We start from the raw sequence: 10,575 nt of genomic DNA on the forward strand, positions 1-10,575 counted from the left end.
AAAATAGTTGGATCTAGGATGCCATTATGTGGCCATTTTGAACTCTCATCTAGTTAATACTTAATCCAGATCTTATTGCAGAGATATGTTAATTTTGATGCCTTCAAGTCAAGTGTTAGCTTCAAAAATTTGAGATTTTCCAGGAGACATCCCATGGGGTGCCTGGAGGTATGGTCAAAGGCATTCTGACACCCACTGGCAGCTAGTTGGACTGTTCATACCAGCATCCTGGTAACAGTCCAAAAAGTAAAAAATATCAGCCAGGATAGTGGTATAAGTCATCACGAGGACCCCCTAGTGGCTACCCAGCAGACCCTGGGCCTGCTGTGGAAAGAAACCCACCCTGGTACCAAGAATTTTTCAGCTACAAGAGCCCAGAATAATTGGGGAATGAAGAGTTGCTTTCAAGGGAGGGGCATGAAATGGCAGAATTCCTAAAATGTATGTCACCAGGGAGGCATGACTGCAAACCCTGTAGTTCCCAGAGAAGCCTGGCCAGGCCATATCTAGAAAGCTGGAGGTCCTCCCTTTGACTAATCCTACCAATTACTATGCCAGTGTTTGTGTGAGAATTATAGTGGACTGGTAAATAGAAAACGTTAAATTGAATGGGTAGGTGTGGGCCCAAGCAGAGGTTAGCCCCACATGATAGACCAGGCGAGGCTACTCACGTGGTAGAAGTATGTGTGTCCACAGTGCATGGGGTGGCTCTGGCTCCTTGGCTGCAACTTTGTGATGGCTTCAACAGCGGCAGCTTGTGTGGTAAAAGTCTGTGATTCTTGTAGCCACCAGCTGAGGGGGCCGTGAACTCACATACTCATGGCAGCCGCAATTGCTGGTGCTGTGACTGGTCCACGTGGGCAATGAAGCAGCTGCTGACAGAACTGCCAATTCCTGGGTCTCAGCACTAAATGATGTGTTAGAACGACGGTCATGTCATACCACACACTAGGTCGAAATAGTTCCATGTGTAAGAGGTTTAATTGAGAGAGAGGGGGGGAAGTAGTGGAAAGAGAGGAGGGAGAGAGAAAGATGGAGGAATGTTCCACATATATATGTATATATATATATATATATATATATATCCACTACATATATATATCCAATACATATATATATATATATATATATATATATATATATATATATATATAGTGGTCGCAGGTAAAGGTGGGAGGGGAGCCCAATGAATTCTGGGAATATGGCAGCTGTTGCCCTGGCAACAGGCCTGTGAGGCCTGCTGCTGCAATGTCATGAGCTTTAGAGGCCCTGATGCTAACACAAGGAACTCATGACATGACACTTGCAAAGCAGGTTCTTGTATCTGCTGTGCCAGCTATTGACTTTCAACATTTGATTCCACCTGGGTCATAACAACCTATGGTGTAGCATTTTCCCAAAAGTAAGCAGAATTTTATCTTGAGGCTTTTATTTTCATCAGACTTCTGGATCTTACAAGGACACTTATATGTTCTGTTGTCTTTATACTTTGTGTGACTTAATGTCATGGTATAAAGATACTGTTTTATCTCAGGTCATATTTCTATCACATCTTGAACTAGAGAGGAGACTAGGTAAAGATACTTGTCACCAAACCTGAGGACATAAGTTCAATCTTGGCATCAACATGATGGAAGACAGGAACCAGCTAAAAAATGCTGTCCCCTGACCTCCACATATACTCCACAATGATATCACCCACAAAATACATTAATGTAATTTAATTTTTTTCTAATATTTCAAATAAATAGAATGATTAAAAATGATAAAGTCCCATTCAAGTTATGTCAAATATTTTAAACAAGAAATAAAATCCAAATAAAACTAGGGTCCTTTATCATTCTTCCATGCCTGTCTCCAAAATTTATTATTACATTGTACTCTGTGGTGTAAAAGTCCAGCCTTAGTCTTATTCTCATATTCTGTAATAGATCTTCAGTCAATCTGTTATGATAGAGAAATGACAGGGACAATCAGTGCTCTCCTGTTTGGAAATCATTAGAGAAACTAAAAATGATCCTACTTACACCATCAGACCCAGTTCTCCTACCGGAGCATGCCCTGGATAAACACACACAACTGAAAACAAGGATGCTGATCAAAACCTACCTTATGAAGATAATGAGTCCTTTAAGGAGGATATAGATAATTCACTGAAAGAAAAACAAAAGTACAGGTAAACAGGTAGAAGCCCTTAAAGAGGAAAATATTTAATCCCATAAAAAATACAGGAAAACACAACCAGGAACAAACAGGTAAAGGATTGGAAAAAATGGTCCATGGTTTAAAAATTATAGTAGAAACAATAAAGAAAACATGAATGGAGGCAACCCTAGAAATGGAAATCCTAGGAGAGAGGTCAGGAACTACAGATGCAAGCATCAAAAGCAGATTACAAGAGATATAAGATAGAATCTCAGGTGTAGATGGCCCCTTAGAAGATAATGACACAACAGTCAAAGAAAATACAAAACATAAAATGCTGTGCTTTTACTACATATGTGCAAGGGTAATAGTTACAGCCAATACTCACCTTTTTGTTGTTAATTCAGTTTCTAGGACAATCCAAGGGTCTGGGTTAGTTAACAATTTTGGTCTTTTTGTGGAGTCCTTGTTCTCTTTAGGCCCTTCAGTCCTCCCAACTCTTAAACAAGATTTCCTTAGCTCCATCTAATATTTGTCTGTGAGTCTCTGTATTAAGTTCTGAGTTAATACATTGAGTTCTGAGTTAAGTCTCTCAGAGGACAATTATGCTATGCTCCTGTCTGATAGAATTATGCTAGGCTCCTATCTAAAACCATAACTCCATATCATTAATAGTGTCAGGGATTGGTTCTTGCCCATGGTGTGTGTCTCAATTTTGGCCAGTTGCTGGCTGGCCAATCCCTCTGTCTCTGCTCTATGTTTTTCCCAATATATCTTGTAAGCAGGGCAGATTTCAGTTGATGCTTTTGTGGGTGAGTTCGTGTCCTTATCTTTGAGAGCCCAGCCCACTCTGAGAGGTGCCATCCTTAAACTAGTAGTCCTGGATTCTATAAGAAAAGAGGCTGAGCAAGCCATGAGGAGCAGTCCAATAAGCAGCACCCCCTCTATGGTCTTTGTAGCAGCTTCTGCCTCCAGGTTCCTGCCCATTTTGAGTTCCTGCCCTGACTTCCTTCAATTATGATCTATGATATGGCAGTATAAACCAAGTAAATCCCTTCATCCTCAAGTTGTTTGATTATAGTATCTTATCACAGATGTAGTGGATTGCCTAATTCTCCTTGTATTCTAATGTTAATTTGGGGCCCCAGAACTAGTTGCTCCAAAGATGTTAGGGTCTGAATATAAGACACCCACAGTTAATTATGATTGGTAAATAAAGATGCCAACAGGCAATAGATGCAAAAAGATAGTTTTCTCAGGCTTGGGACCAAGAGGAAAAGGAATAATGTGCAGGATAGAGAAAGGAGAATTCACCATGGTTTAGCTGAGCCATAAAATCATGGCCATTTGGGCTGCCCAATTGGTGCTAAGAGCAGCCCAGTTGAAACATAGTAAGTTGTAAGTAATAACTTGAGGTTATTGATACGAAAGTAGATTCTAAGAGGATGAAGACTAGGCATCTACCCAGCTATTGTGCTGCTTAAGGCACATTAAAATTATAAAGGCTGCTGTGTAGGTCTAACTTGGGTGTGTACTTTGAGACCAATCCCACAGCCCCCCAGGAGGCTCCACTCCCAGGAGCTCTAGCACACACAAGATATTAGGATCAGTGTTGAGTAAAACACAAAACCTGTTCCAACATTACCCAGAGTAACTGGGTCCAGTAGGATTTAGTGAAACAGGAACCCCATCCGACCAGTGGCTAGGGTTCTTTACAGTTTGTGCTGGTCTACTTCGGGTGTGAACTCAGTGGCCAGTCCCACAACGCCCAGAGCTTGGTCACACCAGGGTCTCAGGGTCACAGAGGCAGCTTGACACTCAGGAACTCTGACACATCCAGAACTTCAGGATAACAGGATCCTGGAATCACAGGATCACAGAGAAAGCTGGATTCTGAAGAGTTCTGACTCAACCAGGATTAAAGGAAAGACAGGTTACAGTCAGATACAGTGAAGGGAAAGAGCAGTACAGATAATCAGATGGAGGGAGGCAAGCATAGAACAGAGACAAATAGAAGCCAAGGTTCCTTGACATCATCAGAACATAATTCTTCCAGCACAGCAAGTCCTGGATATACCATCACACTAGAGAAGCAAGATTCTGATCTAAAGTCACTTCTCATGATGATGATGGGGGACTTTAAGAAGGACATAAATAACTCCATTAAAGAAATACAGGAGAACAGAAGTAAGCAGCTAGAAGCCCTTAAAGAGAAAACACAAAAATCCCTTAAAGAATTATAGGAAAACACAATCAAACAGGCAAAAGAAATGAAAAAAAAAGTTCAAGATCTAAAAATGACAATAGAGGCAATAAAGACATCACAGAGGGAGACAACCCTGGAGTTAGAAAACCTAGGAAAGAGATCAGGAGTCATAGATGCAAGCATCACTAACAGAATAGAAGAGATAGAAGAGAAAATCTGAGGCTCAGAAAATACCTTAGAAAACACTGATACAACAAAGAAAATGGAAAAAGCAAAAAACTCCTAACCTAAAATATACAGGAAATTCAGGACACAATGAGAAGACCAAACCTAGGGATAATAGGTATATAAGAGAGTGAAAACTCTCAACTTAAAGAGCCAGTAAATATGTTCAAAAAATTATAGAAGAAAACTTCCTTAACCTAAAGAAAGGGATGTCTATGAACATACAAAATGCCTACAGAACTCCAAATAGGCTGGACCAGAAAAGAAATTCCACCCATCACATAATAATCAAAACACCAATATGTTAAATAAAGAACAAATATTAAAAGCAGTAAGGGAAAGAGGCCAAGTAACATATAAAGGCAATTTTATTAGAAGTACACCAGACTTCTCTCCAGAGACTATGAAAGCTAGAAGATCCTGGGCACATGTCATACAGACCCTAAGAGAACACAAATGCCAGCCCAGACTACTATACCCAACAAAACTCTCAATTCCCTTAGATGGAGAAAACAACATATTCGATGACAAAACCAAATTTCCACAATATCTTTCCACAAATCCAGCCCTACAAAGGATAATAGATGGAAAACACCAACACAAGGAGGAAAACTACACCCTAGGAAAAGGAATCCAAGAAGTAATCTTTGAATAAATCCAAAAGAAGATAGGTACACAAATATAATGTCACCACTAACAACAAAAATAGCAGGGAGAAATAATCACTTTTCCTTAATATCTCTTAACATCAATGGACTTAACATCCCCAATAAAAAGACATAGACTAACAGATTAGATACCTAAACAGGACCCAGCATTTTTCAGCATACAGGAAACGCACCTCAGGGACAAAGACAGATACTACCTCAGAGTAAAATTCTTCAAGCAAATAGTCCCAAGAAAGAAGCTGGAGTAGCTATTCTAATACCAAATAAAATAAACTTTCAACCAAAAGTTATCAAAAAGGTTAAGAAGAACACTTCTTTTTCTTTTAAAGGTGTATTTATGACTACAAATAAGTACACGGTATCTGTCTTCAGACACACCAGAAGAGGGCATCAGATCTCATTATGGATGGTTGTGAGCCACCATGTGGTTGCTGAGATTTGAACTCAGGAACTTTAAAAGATCAGCCAGTTCTCTAACCCACTGAGCCATCTCAACAGCCCCAGAAGAACATTTCATACTGATCTAAGGAAAAATCTACTTTCAGGAGCCATAACGGGACAAGCTAATAACTAGCAGGTGATCATCCTGAAATGGGCTGCTTTGGATTATTGTATAATCTGCAATAGGTGAGCTCTTATTAAGCAAGCCTGTAGTGGACTCATTTTAGGAAAGTTTCCTACTATTAATATGCTTTTCCCATTATTATTAAACATATATAACAATCACTAAGTAGTAGCACACCTGTTTGGAGCAGATCTCAGTAGATCTATGAAGATGTACTGTTTTATAGTGATGCTATATAGACAAATAGAAAAGAGTTAAGTCTTAATGATGATCCTATAAGAATTCCTAAAATTATATCTGTGATTATTAAGCTCTTTTATAACAGGGCTGGTATTAGGTCCTTTTCTGATAGTCAAAGCTACAATGAGAACTCTGCCTGTTTTCTAAGTGTCACTAGTTAATTGCTGGTGGTTAATTGATGGTAACCACACTTTCTCTTACTCAGAGCACATTCCAAATGATTGTAAAACAATTCATCAAAGGTCATTAAAAAGGGGACTAATGATTTATTATAGGTGCTATGACAGAAGATTAAAATGTTAACTGGGTCTATCTATACAAAACTTGACTAATAACTTAGATATTGTTTTAAACCTTCAGTGAACCTGTGGAGCTGAGACAGGTGATGGATGTTTAGCCAGATAATTTCTTCTAAGGTATATGCAAGTTAACATTCACTGTTGTAAAATGTCTATTTGAATGTATGATTTGATTTTTTGTATGACCTTGTGATGAATTTTGTTACATGTGATCATGCATTCTGAAAGATGTGTAAGTATTGAGGACAAAGAGATGAGGATCGATCTATAGAGTAGAGTTTTTTGCCTTTTCCATCTTAGAGTAGAAATCTTTTCCCTTTCCCCACTTAGGATCTTTTCAAATTTCCCCTTAGATAGCTTCATGGGAAACTTTTTACAACTTAGTAATAAATTCTATAATCACTTCTCTAAGTGTCTTCCTGCATCTTCCCACTAGCAGGTTGAAAGAGCCCTGCAGCTCCTGCTAAGATAAAACAAAAGCTGCATTGCTTAATCCTCTGCTGTTTGCTACAGGTGTTAATCACTTAAGCCAGCAGTCTTTTACCCTCAGAAAGAGCAAGAAAGTTTTTAGGATGTTTTAGAAGTTATCAGCAGCAGCATTTCAGTACAAATAGAGAGCTAGAAAGTTCTAAACCCTCAGACTTTAAAGCCATCACCAGAGTCCTACACTGCAACTCCACTGTTACCCTGCCCAGGTCTGAGACACTCTTGGCAATATACCAAGATTAACTCTCAATTCTGAACATCCATGCTCCAAATGCAAGGGATGAATACTCCACATTCATAAAAGAAACTTTACTAAAGCTCAAAGCACACATCACTCCCAACACAATAATAATGGGAGATTTTAACACTGTACTCTCAATAATGGACAGATCTTGGAAACAGAATCTAAACAGACACAGTGAAACTCACAGAAGCTATGAACCAAATAGATCTAACAGATATTTATAGAACATTTCATTCTAAAGGAAAAGAATATACCTTCTTCTGAGCACCTCATGGTACCTTCTCCAAAACTGACCATATAAATGGCCACAAAACAAGCCTCAAAAGATACAAGAAGATTTAAATAATCCTATGCACCCTATCAGATCACCATGGGCTAAGGAGGGTCTTAAATTACAACAACAACAACAACAACAACAACAACAAAATGGAAAACACACATACACATAGAAACTGAACAATGCTCTACTCAATGATAACTTGGTCAAGGAAGAAATAAAGAAAGAAATTAAAGACCTTTTAGAGTTTAATGAAAATGAAGACACATCATACCAAAACTTATTGAACACAGTGGAAGAAGTGGTAGGAGGAAAACTCATAGCTCTAAGTGCCTCCAACGAGAAAGTGGAGAGAGAATACATCAGCAATTTGACAGCACACCTGAAAGCTTTGGTAGAAAAAGAAGCAAATACACCCAAGAGGAGTAGACAGTAGGAAATAATCAAACTCAAGACTGAAATCAACCAAAAAGAAAGAAAAAGAACTATAGAAAGAATCAAGAAAACCTGGAGGTGGTTCTTTGAGAAAATCAACAAGATATATAAACCCTTAGCAGACTAAACAGAAGACACAGAGACAGTATCCAAATTACCAAAATCAGAAATGAAAAGGGAGACATAACAACAGAAACCATGGAAATTAAAAAAATCATCAGATCCTACTACAAAAGTATATACTCAACTAAATTGGAAAATCTGGATGGAAAGGACAATTTTCTAGACATATATAAGGTTCCAAAGTTAAAACAGGAACAGATAAAACATGTAAATATTCCCATAACCTCTGAAGAAAAAGAAGCAGTCATTAATAGTCTTTCAACCAAAAAAAAAAAAAAAAAAAATCCCAGGGCAAGATGGGTTCAGTGAAGAATTCTATCAGACCTTTAAAGAAGAACTAATACCAATATTCATCAAAGTATTACACAAAATAGAAACAGAAGGTATACAACCCAGTTCTTTCTAAGAAGCCACAACTACACAAAAACCAAAGGAAGGAAGAGAACTTCAGACCAATCTCCCTTATGAACATTGATGCAAAATACTCAATAAAATTCTTGTCAACCGAATCCAAGAGCACATCAAAACGATCATTCACCAAGATCAAGTAGGCTTCATCTAGGGATACAGGGAAAGTTCAATATATGGAAATCCATTAATGTAATCCATTACATAAACTCAAAGAAAAAAGCCACATGATCATTTCATTAGGTGCTGAAATAGCATTTGACAAAATTCAGCATCCTTTCAAATTAAAAGTCTTGGAAAGGTCAGGAATTCAAGGCCCATACCTAAATATAATAAAATCAATATATACAAACCCACAGCCAACATCAAAAGCAAATGGAGAGAAACTTGAAGTAATCCCACTAAAATCAGGGACTAGAAAAGGCTGCCCACTCTCTCCCTTTCTTTTCAACACAGTACTTGAAATTCTAGCTAGAACAATTAGACAATGAAAGAAGGTCTAAAGGATACAAATTGAAAAGGAAGAAATCAAAGTATCACTATTTGCAAATATATGATAGTATACTTAAGTGACACCAAAAATTCCGCAAGAGAACTCCTAAAGCTGAAAAACAACTTCAGCAAAGTAGCTGGATATAAAATTAACTCAAACAAACTGGTAGCCTTCCTCTACTAAACCATAAACAGGCTGAGAAAGAAACTAGGGAAATGACACCCTACCCTTCACAATAGCCACAAATAACATTCCATAACTTGGTGTGACTCTAACCAAACAAGTGAAAGATCTATATGGTAAGAAATTCAAGTCTCTGAAGAAAGAAATCGAAGAAGATCTCAGAAGATGGAAAGATCCCCCATGCTCATGGATTGACAGGATTAATATGGTAAAAATGGCCATCTTGCTGAAAACAATCTACAGATTCAATGCAATCCCCATCAAAATTCCAACTCAATTCTTCATAGAGTAAGAAAGAGCAATTTCCAAATTCATATGAGAAAACAAAAAACCCAGGATAGCAAAAACTATTCTCAACAATAAAAGAACTTCTGGGGAAATTGCCATCCCTAACCTCAAGCTGTATTGCAGAGCAATAGTGATAAAAACTGAATGTTATTGGTACAGAGACAGGAAGATCAATGGAATGGAATTGAAGACACAGAAATGAATCCACACATTAGATATGGTCACTCAATCTTTGACAAAGGAGCTAAAACCATTCAGTGGAAAAAAACACAGCCTTTTTGACAAATGGTGCTGGTTCATCTGATGGTCAGCATGTAGAAGAAAGCAAATAGATTTATTCTTATCTCCTTGTACAAAGCTCAAGTATAAGTGGATCAAGGGCCTCCATGTAAAACCAGATACACTGGCACTTATAGAGGAGAAAGTGGGGAATAGCCTCGAACATATGGGCACAGGGAAAAATTCTGAACAGAACTCCAGTGGCTTGTGTTGTAAGATTAAGAATTGGCATACCTACCTGGCAGGGGAGATACCATGATCACGAAAGTGGTTTTTCCAGGGCGAGGCTTATCCATTGCACTCCGGATGTGCTGACCCCTGTGATTTCCCCAAATGCGGGAAACTCGACTGCATAATTTGTGGTAGTAGGGGACTGTGTTCACGGTCTCCCCTGGTTAAAAGAAAAAAAAAGAGAAAAAAAAGAATTGGCATATGGCACCTCATAAAATTGCAAAGCTTCTGTAAGGCAAAGGATACTGTCAATAAGACAAAAAGTCAACCAACAGATTGGGAAAAGATCTTTACCAATCCTACATTTGATAGAGGGCTAATACCCAATATATACACAAAGAACTCAAGAAGTTAGACTCCAAAGAACCAGATAACACTATTTAAAAATGGAGTACAGAGCTAATCAAAGAATTTTCTGCTGAGGAATCTCAAATGACTGAGAATCACCTAAAGAAATGTTCACCATCCTTAGTCATGAGGGAAATGATAATCAAAACAACCCTGAGATTCCACCTCACACCAGTCAGAATGACTAAGATTATAAACTCAGTTGACAGCAGATGCTGATGAGGATGGGGAGAAAAAGGGACACTCCTCCATTGCTTGTGGGATTGCAAGCTGGTATAACCACTCTGAATATATCAGTTTGTCAGTTCTTCTGAAAACTTGACATAGTACTACCTGAGGACCTAGCAATACTACTCCTGGACATATACCCAGATGGTTCTCCAACGTGCAATAAGGACACAAGCTCTATTATGTTCATAGCAGCCATATTTA

At 38.3% G+C, this 10,575-nt stretch overlaps 1 non-coding gene across 1 annotated transcript; it reads left to right on the forward strand.

The window, feature by feature from the left end:
- Nucleotides 1–9,794: 9,794 nt before the first annotated feature.
- On the forward strand, nt 9,795–9,958 carry LOC116104412. Its single transcript, XR_004123902.1, has one exon. It is a non-coding gene; the product is annotated as a U1 spliceosomal RNA (small nuclear RNA).
- Nucleotides 9,959–10,575: the final 617 nt, after the last annotated feature.

This window comes from Mastomys coucha, unplaced genomic scaffold (assembly GCF_008632895.1).
Source record: "Mastomys coucha isolate ucsf_1 unplaced genomic scaffold, UCSF_Mcou_1 pScaffold21, whole genome shotgun sequence".
Taxonomy (NCBI): domain Eukaryota; kingdom Metazoa; phylum Chordata; class Mammalia; order Rodentia; family Muridae; genus Mastomys; species Mastomys coucha.